Consider the following 13846-nt stretch of genomic DNA (forward strand, 5'->3'; position numbering starts at 1 on the left):
TTGAGGATTGAGGATTGAGGGCTGAGGCTTGAGGGTTGAGGATTGAGCATTGAGGATTCAAGATTGAGGACTGGCGATTGAGGATTGAAGATTGAGGATTAAGGATTGAGGATTGGGGATTGAGGATGTAGGATTGGAGATTGATTATTGAGGATTGAAGATTGAGGATTGAGGATTGCGGATTCTGTATTGAGGATTGAAGAATGAGGATTGAGTATTGAGGATTGAGGAATGAGGGTTGAGGATCTAGGATTGGAGATTGAGGATTGTGGATTGAGGATTGAGGATTGAGGATTGAGGATGGAGGATGAGGGCTGAGGGTTGAGGATTGAGGTTTGAGTATTGAGCCCTGAGAATTCAGGATATTCTATTGAGTATTGAGAATTGAGGAATGAGGGTTGAGGATCTAGGATTGGAGATTGAGGATTGTGGATTGAGGATTGGAGATTGATTATTGAGGATTGAAGATTGGGGACTGGCGATTGAGGATTGAAGATTGAGGATTAAGGATTGAGGATTGGGGATTGAGGATGTAGGATTGGAGATTGATTATTGAGGATTGAAGATTGAGGATTGAGGATTGAGGATTCTGTATTGAGGATTGAAGAATGAGGATTGAGTATTGAGGTTTGAGGAATGAGGGTTGAGGATCTAGGATTGGAGATTGAGGATTGTGGATTGAGGATTGGAGATTGATTATTGAGGATTGAAGATTGGGGATTGAGGATTGAGGATTGAGGATTGAGGATCTAGGATTGGAGATTGAAGATTGGGGTTTGAGGATTGAGGGTTGAGGATTGAGGACGAGGACTGACGGTTGAGGATTGAGGTTTGAGGATTGAGGATTGAGGATTGAGCATTGAGGATTGAAGATTGAGGACTGGCGATTGAGGATTGAAGATTGAGGATTAAGGATTGAGGATTGGGAATTGAGGATGTAGGATTGGAGATTGATTATTGAGGATTGAAGATTGAGGATTGAGGATTGAGGATTGGGTATTGAGGATTGAAGAATGAGGATTGAGGATTGAGGATTGAGAATTGAGGGTTGAGGATCTAGGATTGAAGATTGAGGACTGAGGATTGAGGATTGAGGATTGAGGATTGAGGATGGAGGATGAGGGCTGAGCGTTGAGGATTGAGGTTTGAGTATTAGGTCCTGAGAATTCTGGATATTCTATTGAGTATTGAGAATTGAGGATTGATGGTTGAGTATTGAGGACTGAGGATTGAGGCTTGAAGGTTGAGTATTGAAGATTCAGGATTGAGGTTCGGGGACTGAGGATTGAGGATTGAAGATTGAGTATTAGGGATTGAAGATTGAGGATTGAGGATTGAGGATTGAGGGTTGAGGATTGAAGATTGAGGATTGAGGATTGAGGATTGTGTATTAAAGATTGAGTATTTATCACTGAGGATTGAGGATTGAGGATTGAGTGTTGAGGATTGAGGGTTGATGATTGAATATTGAGGAATTGAAGATTCAGGATTGATGATTCAGGATTGAGGATGGAGGAAGAGGGCTGAGTTTTGAGGATTGAGGTTTGAGGACTGAGGGCAGAGGATTGAGGATTTAGAATTGAGGATTGAGGATTGAGGATTGAGGATTGAAAATTGAGTATTGAGGATCGAAGATTGAGGATTGAGGATTGACGATTGAGGATTGAGGATTGAAGATTGAGTATTGAGGATTGAAGATTGAGGATTGAGGATTGAAGATTGAGTATTGAGGATTGAAGGTTGAGGATTGAGGATTGAGGATTGAGGATTGAGGATTGAAGATTGAGGATTGAGGATTGAGGATTGAGGATTGAGCATTGAGGATTGAAGATTGAATATTGATGATTGAAGATTGAGGATTGACGATTGAGGGTTGTGGATTGAGGACGAGGACTGAGGGTTGAATATTGATGATTGAGGTCTGAGGATTGAGGATTGAAGATTGAAAATTGAGGCTTGAGGATTGAGGATTGAGGATTGAGGATTGAAGATTGGATATTGAGGATTGAAGATTGAGGATCGAGGATTGAGGACTGAGGATTGAGGCTTGAAGGTTGAGTATTGAAGATTCAGGATTGAGGTTTGAGGACTGAGCATTGAGGATTGAAGATTGAGTATTAGGGATTGAAGATTGAGGATTGAGGATTGAGGATTGAGGATTGAGGATGATGTCTGAGGGCTGAGGAGAGAGGTTTGAGGACTGAGGACTGAGGATTGAAGACTGAGGGTTGAGGATGAGGGCAGAGGGTCAGGGATTGAGGTTTGACGACTGAGGATTGAGGATTGAGGATTGAGAGTTGAGGATTGATGATTGAGGATTGAAGATTGAGGATTGGGTATTGAGGATTGAAGAATGAGGATTGAGGATTGAGGATTGAGGATTGAGGGTTGAGGATCTAGGATTGGAGATTGATTATTGAGGATTGAAGATTGGGGATTGAGGATTGAGGATTGAGGATCTAGGATTGGAGATTGATTATTGAGGATTGAAGGTTGAGGATAGATGATTGAGGATTTAGAATTGAGAATTGAGGATGAGGTCTGAGGGTTGAGGATTGAGGTTTGAGAAATGAGGATTGAGGATTGAGGATTGAGGATTGAAGATTGAGTATTGAGAATTGAGGATTGAGGATTGAGGATTGAGGACTGAGAATTGAGGATGAGGACTGAGGGTTGAGAATTGAGGTTTGAGAAATGAGGATTGAGGATTGAGGATTGAGGATTGAGGATTGAGGGTTGAGGATCGATGATTGAGTATTGAAGATTGAGTATTGATCACTGAGGATTGAGGATTGAGGATTGAGGATTGAGTATTGAGGATTGAAGGTTGAGGATCGAGGATTGAGGACTGAGGATTGAGGCTTGAAGGTAGAGTATTGAAGATTCAGGATTGAGGTTTGAGGACTGAGCATTGAGGATTGAAGATTGAGTATTAGGGATTGAAGATTGAGGATTGAGGATTGAGGATTGAGGATTGAGGATGATGTCTGAGGGTTGAGGAGAGAGGTTTGAGGACTGAGGACTGAGGATTGAAGACTGAGGGTTGAGGATGAGGTCAGAGGGTCAGGGATTGAGGTTTGACGACTGAGGATTGAGGATTGAGGATTGAGAATTGAGGATTGATGATTGAGGATTGAAGATTGAGGATTGGGTATTGAGGATTGAAGAACGAGGATTGAGGATTGAGGATTGAGGATTCAGGGTTGAGGATCTAGGATTGGAGATTGATTATTGAGGATTGAAGATTGGGGATTGAGGATTGAGGATTGAGGATCTAGGATTGGAGATTGATTAATGAGGATTGAAGATTGAGGATTGATGATTGAGGATTTAGGATTGAGAATTGAGGATGAGTTCTGAGGGTTGAGGATTGAGGATTGAGAAATGAGGATTGAGGATTGAGGATTGGGGATTGAAGATTGAGTATTGAGAATTGAGGATTGAGGATTGAGGATTGAGGATTGAGAATTGGGATGAGGACTGAGGGTTGAGAATTGAGGTTTGAGAAATGAGGATTGAGGATTGAGGATTGAGGATTGAGGATTGAGGGTTGAGGATCGATGATTGAGTATTGAAGATTGAGTATTGATCACTGAGGATTGAGGATTGAGGATTGAGGATTGAGGATTGAGGATTGAATATTGAATATTGAGGATTGAAGATTGAGGATTGAGGATTGAGGGATGAGGATGGAGGATGAGGGCTGAGGGTTGAGGATTGAGGTTCGAGGACTGAGGACTGATGATTGAGGATCGAGAGTTGAGGATTGAGGATTGAGGATTGAGGATTGAGGATTGAGAATTGAGCATTGAGGATTGAAGATTGAGGACTGGCGATTGAGGATTGAAGATTGAGGATTAAGGATTGAGGATTGGGAATTGAGGATGTAGGATTGGAGATTGATTATTGAGGATTGAGGATTGATGACTGAGGTTTGAGGATTGAGGATTGAGCATTGAGGATTGAAGATTGAGGACTGGCGATTGAGGATTGAAGATTGAGAATTAAGGATTGAGGATTGGGAATTGAGGATGTAGGATTGGAGATTGATTATTGAGGATTGAAGATTGAGGATTGAGGATTGAGGATTGGGTATTGAGGATTGAAGAATGAGGATTGAGGATTGAGGATTGAGAATTGAGGGTTGAGGATCTAGGATTGAAGATTGAGGACTGAGGATTGAGGATTGAGGATTGAGGATTGAGGATGGAGGATGAGGGCTGAGCGTTGAGGATTGAGGTTTGAGTATTAGGTCCTGAGAATTCTGGATATTCTATTGAGTATTGAGAATTGAGGATTGATGGTTGAGTATTGAGGACTGAGGATTGAGGCTTGAAGGTTGAGTATTGAAGATTCAGGATTGAGGTTCGGGGACTGAGGATTGAGGATTGAGGTTTGAGAATTGAGGATTGATGATTGAGGATTGAAGATTGAGGATTGGGTATTGAGGATTGAAGGATGAGGATTGAGGATTGAGGATTGAGGATTCAGGGTTGAGGATCTAGGATTGGAGATTGATTATTGAGGATTGAAGATTGGGGATTGAGGATTGAGGATTGAGGATCTAGGATTGGAGATTGATTAATGAGGATTGAAGATTGAGGATTGATGATTGAGGATTTAGAATTGAGAATTGAGGATGAGGTCTGAGGGTTGAGGATTGAGGTTTGAGAAATGAGGATTGAGGATTGAGGATTGAGGATTGAAGATTGAGTATTGAGAATTGAGGATTGAGGATTGAGGATTGAGGATTGAGAATTGAGGATGAGGACTGAGGGTTGAGAATTGAGGTTTGAGAAATGAGGATTGAGGATTGAGGATTGAGGATTGAGGATTGAGGGTTGAGGATCGATGATTGAGTATTGAAGATTGAGTATTGATCACTGAGGATTGAGGATTGAGGATTGAGGATTGAGGATTGAGCATTGAAGATTGAGGATCGAGGATTGAGGACTGAGGATTGAGGCTTGAAGGTTGAGTATTGAAGATTCAGGATTGAGGTTTGAGGACTGAGCATTGAGGATTGAAGATTGAGTATTAGGGATTGAAGATTGAGGATTGAGGATTGAGGATTGAGGATTGAGGATGATGTCTGAGGGTTGAGGAATGAGGTTTGAGGACTGAGGACTGAGGATTGAAGACTGAGGGTTGAGGATGAGGGCAGAGGGTCAGGGATTGACGTTTGACGACTGAGGATTGAGGATTGAGGATTGAGAATTGAGGATTGATGATTGAGGATTGAAGATTGAGGATTGGGTATTGAGGATTGAAGAATGAGGATTGAGGATTGAGGATTGAGGATTGAGGATTGAGGGTTGAGGATCTAGGATTGGAGATTGATTATTGAGGATTGAAGATTGGGGATTGAGGATTGAGGATTGAGGATCTAGGATTGGAGATTGATTATTGAGGATTGAAGATTGGGGATTGAGGATTGAGGATTGAGGATCTAGGATTGGAGATTGAAGATTGGGGATTGAGGATTGAGGGTTGAGGATTGAGGACGAGGACTGACGGTTGAGGATTGAGGTTTGAGGATTGAGGATTGAGGATTGAGGACTGAGGCCTGAGGATTGAGGATTGAGCATTGAGGATTGAAGATTGAGGACTGGCGATTGAGGATTGAAGATTGAGGATTAAGGATTGAGGATTGGGAATTGAGGATGTAGGATTGGAGATTGATTATTGAGCATTGAAGATTGAGGATTGAGGATTGAGGATTGGGTATTGAGGGTTGAAGAATGAGGATTGAGGATTGAGGATTGAGGATTGAGGGTTGAGGATCTAGGATTGAAGATTGAGGATTGAGGATTGAGTATTGAGGATTGAGGATTGAGGATGGAGGATGAGGGCTGAGGGTTGAGGATTGAGGTTTGAGTATTGGGTCCTGAGAATCCAGGATATTCTGTTGAGTATTGAGAATTGAGGATTGATGGTTGAGTATTGAGGACTGAGGACTGAGGCTTGAAGGTTGAGTATTGAAGATTCAGGATTGAGGTTTGGGGACTGAGGATTGAGGATTGAAGATTGAGTATTAGGGATTGAAGATTGAGGATTGAGGACTGAGGATTGAGGATTGAGGATTGAAGATTGAGGATTGGGTGTTGAGGATTGAAGAATGAGGATTGAGGATTGAGGATTGAGGATTGAGGATTGAGGATTGAGGATCTAGGATTGGAGATTGATTATTGAGGGCTGAGGATTGAGGATTGAGTATCTAGAATTGGAGATTGATTATTGAGGATTGAAGATTGAGGATTGATGATTGAGGATTGAGAATTGAGAATTGAGGATGAGGACTGAGGGTTGAGGATTGAGGTTTGAGAAATGAGGATTGAGGATTGAGGATTGAGGATTGAGGATTGAGGATTGAGGATTGTGTATTAAAGATTGAGTATTGATCACTGAGGATTGAGGATTGAGGATTGAGTGTTGAGGATTGAGGGTTGATGATTGAATATTGAGGATTGAAGATTGAGGATTGATGATTAAGGATTGAGGATGGAGGACGAGAGCTGAGTGTTGAGGATTGAGGTTTGAGGACTGAGGGCAGAGGATTGAGGATTGAGAATTGGGGATTGAGGATTGAGGATTGAGGATTGAAAATTGAGTATTGAGGATCGAAGATTGAGGATTGAGTATTGACGATTGAAGATTGAGGATTGAAGATTGAGTATTGAGGATTGAAGATTGAGGATTGAGGATTGAAGGTTGAGGATTGAGGATTGAGGATTAAGGATTGAGGATGATGTCTGAGGGTTGAGGATTGAGGATTGAGGATTGAGGATTGAGGATTGAAGATTGGATATTGAGGATTGAAGATTGAGGATCGAGGATTGAGGACTGAGGATTGAGGCTTGAAGGTTGAGTATTGAAGATTCAGTATTGAGGTTTGAGGACTGAGGATTGAGGATTGAAGATTGAGTATTAGGGATTGAAGGTTGAGGATTGAGGATTGAGGATTGAGGATTGAGGATGATGTCTGAGGTTTGAGGATTGATGTTTGAGGACTGAGGACTGAGGATTGAAGACTGAGGGTTGAGGATGAGGGCAGAGGGTCAGGGATTGCGGTTTGACGACTGAGGATTGAGGATTGAGGATTGAGAATTGAGGATTGATGATTGAGGATTGAAGATTGAGGATTGGGTATTGAGGATAGAGGATTGAGGATGGAGGATGAGGGCTGAGGGTTGAGGATTGAGGTTTGAGTAATGAGTCCTGAGAATTCAGGATATTCTATTGAGTATTCAGAATTGAGGATTGATGGTTGAGTATTGAGGATTCATGGCTGAGGGTTGTGTGTTGAATATTGAGGGTTGAGGATTGAGGATTGAGGATTGAGGATTGAAGATTGAGTATTGATGATTGAATATTGAGGATTGAGGATTGAGGTTTGAGGATTGAGGACGAGGACTGACGATAGAGGATTGATGTTTGAGGATTGAGGACTGAGGATTGTGGACTGAGGATTGAGGATTGAGGATTGAGCATTGAGGATTGAAGATTGAAGCCTGGGGATTGAGGATTGAAGATTGCGAATTAATTATTGAAGATTGTGGATTGAGGATCTAGGATTGGAGATCGATTATTGAGGATTGAAGATTGAGGATTGAGGGTTGAGGATTGAGGATTGAGAATTGAGGATGAGGACTGAGGGTTGAGGGTTGAGGTTTGAGGATTGAGGTTTGAGGATTGAGGATTGAGGGTTGAGGATTGAGGATTGAGGTTTGAGGATTGAGGATTGAGGATTGAGGATTGAGGATTGAGGATTGAGCATTGAGGATTGAAGATTGAGGACTGGCGATTGAGGATTGAAGATTGAGGATTAAGGATTGAGGATTGGGAATTGAGGATGTAGGATTGGAGATTGATTATTGAGGATTGAAGATTGAGGATTGAGGATTGAGGATTGGGTATTGAGGATTGAAGAATGAGGATTGAGGATTGAGGATTGAGAATTGAGGGTTGAGGATCTAGGATTGAAGATTGAGGACTGAGGATTGAGGATTGAGGATTGAGGATTCAGGATGGAGGATGAGGGCTGAGCGTTGAGGATTGAGGTTTGAGTATTAGGTCCTGAGAATTCAGGATATTCTATTGAGTATTGAGAATTGAGGATTGATGGTTGAGTATTGAGGACTGAGGATTGAGGCATGAAGGTTGAGTATTGAAGATTCAGGATTGAGGTTCGGGGACTGAGGATTGAGGATTGAACATTGAGTATTAGGGATTGAAGATTGAGGATTGAGGATGGAGGATTGAGGATTGAGGACTGAAGATTGAGGATTGAGGATTGAGGATTGTGTATTAAAGGTTGAGTATTGATCACTGAGGATTGAGGATTGAGGATTGAGTGTTGAGGATTGAGGGTTGATGATTGAATATTGAGGAATTGAAGATTCAGGATTGATGATTCAGGATTGAGGATGGAGGAAGAGGGCTGAGTGTTGAGGATTGAGGTTTGAGGACTGAGGGCAGAGGATTGAGGATTTAGAATTGAGGATTGAGGATTGAGGATTGAGGATTGAAAATTGAGTATTGAGGATCGAAGATTGAGGATTGAGGATTGACGATTGAGGATTGAGGATTGAAGATTGAGTATTGAGGATTGAAGATTGAGGATTGAGGATTGAAGATTGAGTATTGAGGATTGAAGGTTGAGGATTGAGGATTGAGGATTGAGGATTGAGGATTGAAGATTGAGGACTGAGGATTGAGGATTGAGGATTGAGCATTGAGGATTGAAGATTGAATATTGATGATTGAAGATTGAGGATTGACGATTGAGGGTTGTGGATTGAGGACGAGGACTGAGGGTTGAATATTGATGATTGAGCTCTGAGGATTGAGGATTGAAGATTGAAAATTGAGGCTTGAGTATTGAGGATTGAGGATTGAGGATTGAAGATTGTATATTGAGGATTGAAGATTGAGGATCGAGGATTGAGGACTGAGGATTGAGGCTTGAAGGTTGAGTATTGAAGATTCAGGATTGAGGTTTGAGGACTGAGCATTGAGGATTGAAGGTTGAGTATTAGGGATTGAAGATTGAGGATTGAGGATTGAGGATTGAGGATTGAGGATTGAGGATTGAGGGTTGAGGATCGATGATTGAGTATTGAAGATTGAGTATTGATCACTGAGGATTGAGGATTGAGGATTGAGGATTGAAGGTTGAGGATCGAGGATAGAGGACTGAGGATTGAGGCTTGAAGGTAGAGTATTGAAGATTCAGGATTGAGGTTTGAGGACTGAGCATTGAGGATTGAAGGTTGAGTATTAGGGATTGAAGATTGAGGATTGAGGATTGAGGATTGAGGATTGAGGATGATGTCTGAGGGTTGAGGAGAGAGGTTTGAGGACTGAGGTCTGAGGATTGAAGACTGAGGGTTGAGGATGAGGTCAGAGGGTCAGGGATTGTGGTTTGACGACTGAGGATTGAGGATTGAGGATTGAGAATTGAGGATTGATGATTGAGGATTGAAGATTGAGGATTGGGTATTGAGGATTGAAGAACGAGGATTGAGGATTGAGGATTGAGGATTCAGGGTTGAGGATCTAGGATTGGAGGTTGATTATTGAGGATTGAAGATTGGGGATTGAGGATTGAGGATTGAGGATCTAGGATTGGAGATTGATTAATGAGGATTGAAGATTGAGGATTGATGATTGAGGATTTAGAATTGAGAATTGAGGATGAGTTCTGAGGGTTGAGGATTGAGGATTGAGAAATGAGGATTGAGGATTGAGGATTGGGGATTGAAGATTGAGTATTGAGAATTGAGCATTGAGGATTGAGGATTGAGGATTGAGAATTGGGATGAGGACTGAGGGTTGAGAATTGAGGTTTGAGAAATGAGGATTGAGGATTGAGGATTGAGGATTGAGGATTGAGGGTTGAGGATCGATGATTGAGTATTGAAGATTGAGTATTGATCACTGAGGATTGAGGATTGAGGGTTGAGGATTGAGGATTGAGGATTGAAGATTGAATATTGAGGATTGAAGGTTGAGGATTGAGGATTGAGGGATGAGGATGGAGGATGAGGGCTGAGGGTTGAGGATGGAGGTTCGAGGACTGAGGACTGATGATTGAGGATCGAGAGTTGAGGATTGAGGACTGAGGATTGAGGATTGAGGATTGAGAATTGAGGATTGATGATTGAGGGTTGAAAATTGAATATTGAGGATTGAAGATTGAGGATTGATGATTAAGGATTGAGGATTGAGGGTTGAGGATCGATGATTGAGTATTGAAGATTGAGTATTGATCACTGAGGATTGAGGATTGAGGATTGAGGATTGAGGATTGAGGATTGAAGATTGAATATTGAGGATTGAAGGTTGAGGATTGAGGATTGAGGGATGAGGATGGAGGATGAGGGCTGAGGGTTGAGGATTGAGGTTCGAGGACTGAGGACTGATGATTGAGGATCGAGAGTTGAGGATTAAGGATTGAGGATTGGGAATTGAGGATGTAGGATTGGAGATTGATTATTGAGGATTGAAGATTGAGGATTGAGGATTGAGGATTGGGTATTGAGGATTGAAGAATGAGGATTGAGGATTGAGGATTGAGAATTGAGGGTTGAGGATCTAGGATTGAAGATTGAGGACTGAGGATTGAGGATTGAGGATTGAGGATTGAGGATGGAGGATGAGGGCTGAGCGTTGAGGATTGAGGTTTGAGTATTAGGTCCTGAGAATTCAGGATATTCTATTGAGTATTGAGAATTGAGGATTCATGGTTGAGTATTGAGGACTGAGGATTGAGGCTTGAAGGTTGAGTATTGAAGATTCAGGATTGAGGTTCGGGGACTGAGGATTGAGGATTGAAGATTGAGTATTAGGGATTGAAGATTGAGGATTGAGGATTGAGGATTGAGGATTGAGGATTGAAGATTGAGGATTGAGGATTGAGGATTGTGTATTAAAGATTGAGTATTGATCACTGAGGATTGAGGATTGAGGATTGAGTGTTGAGGATTGAGGGTTGATGATTGAATATTGAGGAATTGAAGATTCAGGATTGATGATTCAGGATTGAGGATGGAGGAAGAGGGCTGAGTGTTGAGGATTGAGGTTTGAGGACTGAGGGCAGAGGATTGAGGATTTAGAATTGAGGATTGAGGATTGAGGATTGAGGATTGAAAATTGAGTATTGAGGATCGAAGATTGAGGATTGAGGATTGACGATTGAGGATTGAGGATTGAAGATTGAGTATTGAGGATTGAAGATTGAGGATTGAGGATTGAAGATTGAGTATTGAGGATTGAAGGTTGAGGATTGAGGATTGAGGATTGAGGATTGAGGATTGAAGATTGAGGATTGAGGATTGAGGATTGAGGATTGAGCATTGAGGATTGAAGATTGAATATTGATGATTGAAGATTGAGGATTGACGATTGAGGGTTGTGGATTGAGGACGAGGACTGAGGGTTGAATATTGATGATTGAGGTCTGAGGATTGAGGATTGAAGATTGAAAATTGAGGCTTGAGGATTGAGGATTGAGGATTGAGGATTGAAGATTGTATATTGAGGATTGAAGATTGAGGATCGAGGATTGAGGACTGAGGATTGAGGCTTGAAGGTTGAGTATTGAAGATTCAGGATTGAGGTTTGGGCACTGAGGATTGAGGATTGAAGATTGAGGATTGGGGATTGAGGATTGGCGATTGAGGATTGAGTATTGAGAATTGAGAATTGATGGTTGAGTATTGAGGATTCATGCCTGAGGGTTGTGTGTTGAATATTGAGGGTTGAGGATTGAGAATTGAGGATTGAGGATTGAGGATTGAAGATTGAGTATTGATGATTGAATATTGAGGATTGAGGATTGAGGTTTGAGGATTGAGGACGAGGACTGCCGGTAGAGGATTGAGGTTTGAGGGTTGAGGACTGAGGGTTGAGGACTGAGGATTGTGCATTGACGATTGAGGATTGAGAATTGAGGATGAGGACTGAGGGTTGAGGATTGAGGTTTGAGGAATGAGGATTGAGGGTTGAGGATTGAGGATTGAGGATTGAGGATTGAGGATTGAGGATTGAGGATTGGGGATTGAATATTGAGTACTGAGGATTGAAGATTGAGGATTGAGGATTGAGGATTGATGGTGGAGGATGAGGGCTGAGGTTTGAGGATTGATGTTTGAGTATTGAATCCTGAGAATTCAGGATATTCTATTGAGTACTGAGAATTGAGGATCGATGGTTGAGTACTGAGGACTGAAGATTGAGGATTGAAGGTTGAGTATTGAGGATTCAGAATTGAGGTTTGAGGGCTGAGGATTGAGGATTGAAGATTGAGTATTGAGGATTGAAGGTTGAGGATTGAGGATTGAGGATGATGTCTGAGGTTTGAGGATTGAGGTTTGAGGACTGAGGACTGAGGATTGAGGATGAGGGCTGAGGTTCGGGGATTGAGGTTTGACGACTGAGGACTGAGGATTGAGGATTGAGAATTCAGGATTGTTGATAGAGGATTGAAGATTGAGGATTGGGTATTGAGGATTGAAGAATGAGGATTGAGGATTGAGGATTGAGGATTGAGGGTTGAGGATCTACGATTGGAGATTGATTATTGAGGATTGAAGATTGGGGATTGAGGATTGAGGATTGAGGATCTAGGATTGGAGATTGATTATTGAGGATTGAAGATTGGGGATTGAGGATTGAGGATTGAGGATCTAGGATTGGAGATTGAAGATTGGGGATTGAGGATTGAGGGTTGAGGATTGAGGACGAGGACTGACGGTTGAGGATTGAGGTTTGAGGATTGAGGGTTGAGGATTGAGGATTGAGGACTGAGGCTTGAGGGTTGAGGATTGAGCATTGAGGATTGAAGATTGAGGACTGGCGATTGAGGATTGAAGATTGAGGATTGAGGATTGAGGATTGGGTATTGAGGATTGAAGAATGATGATTGAGGATTGAGGATTGAGGGTTGAGGATTGAGGGTTGATGGTTGAATATTGAGGATTGAAGATTGAGGATTGATGATTTAGGATTGAGGATGGAGGATGAGGGCTGAGTGTTGAGGATTGAGGTTTGAGGACTGAGGACAGAGGATTGAGGATTGAGAATTGAGGATTGTGGATTGAGGATTGAGGATTGAAAATTGAGTATTGAGGATTGAAGTTTGAATATTGATGATTGAAGATTGAGGATTGAGGATTGAGGGTTGTGGAATGAGGACGAGGACTGAGGGTTGAATATTGATGATTGAGGTCTGCGGATTGAGGATTGAGGATTGAAAATTGAGGATTGAGGATTGAGGATTGAGGATTGAGGATTGAGGATTGAAGATTGTATATTGAGTATTGAAGATTCAGGATTGAGGTTTGAGGACTGAGGATTGAGGATTGAAGACTGAGTATTAGGGATTGAAGATTGAGGATTGAGGATTGAGGATTGAGGATTGAGGATGATGTCTGAGGGTTGAGGTTTGAGGTTTGAGGACTGAGGACTGAGGATTGAAGACTGAGGGTTGAGGATGAGGGCAGAGGGTCAGGGATTGAGGTTTGACGACTGAGGATTCAGGATTGAGGATTGAGAATTGAGGATTGATGATTGAGGATTGAAGATTGAGGATTGGGTATTGAGGATAGAGGATTGAGGATGGAGGATGAGGGCTGAGGGTTGAGGATTGAGGTTTGAGTAATGAGTCCTGAGAATTCAGGATATTCTATTGAGTATTCAGAATTGAGGATTGATGGTTGAGTATTGAGGATTCATGGCTGAGGTTTGTGTGTTGAATATTGAGGGTTGAGGATTGAGGATTGAGGATTGAGGATTGAGGATTGAAGATTGAGTATTGATGATTGAATATTGAGGATTGAGGATT

The sequence above is a fragment of the Calliopsis andreniformis genome, unplaced genomic scaffold (genome assembly GCF_051401765.1).
Source record: "Calliopsis andreniformis isolate RMS-2024a unplaced genomic scaffold, iyCalAndr_principal scaffold0039, whole genome shotgun sequence".
NCBI classification, from domain to species: Eukaryota; Metazoa; Arthropoda; class Insecta; order Hymenoptera; family Andrenidae; genus Calliopsis; species Calliopsis andreniformis.